Genomic DNA, 330 nt, shown 5'->3' on the forward strand with positions numbered 1-330 from the left:
TTAACACCTGCTGTATTGCCCTTTGCAAAGATCTATGAACACAATTAATTAAACACGGTAAAAGCAACATTACACCTAATAAAATACATAAGAATAAAAGAAACCCCGATTTTTAACAAAGATACAAACCAACCCCTAAGTCCCCATCCCGCAGCTAAATGCTCTAAGCCGAAATGACAGCTTGCTTAATTGCGTTAAAGCTCTCGCAGCTCCTTCTTGCCTCTGCAGTTCTGTTATCTTGTTGCTTCATTGCTCCACTTTCCAAGTTCCTCACGTCCGTTGTTTTTCTGGTGGTTCAAAGTCTGTTCATACTGCAGCTGTCACATACTC

At 40.6% G+C, this 330-nt stretch overlaps 1 protein-coding gene across 4 annotated transcripts in view; it reads left to right on the plus strand.

Moving 5' to 3' along the window:
- The window catches only part of LOC104831609 (sodium channel protein type 2 subunit alpha-like), a 49,727-nt gene that overhangs the window by 14,745 nt on the left and 34,652 nt on the right, over positions 1-330 (plus strand). The window lies entirely within an intron of this gene.

Source organism: Haliaeetus leucocephalus, unplaced genomic scaffold, assembly GCF_000737465.1.
Source record: "Haliaeetus leucocephalus isolate CR32 unplaced genomic scaffold, Haliaeetus_leucocephalus-4.0 Scaffold1, whole genome shotgun sequence".
NCBI lineage: Eukaryota > Metazoa > Chordata > Aves > Accipitriformes > Accipitridae > Haliaeetus > Haliaeetus leucocephalus.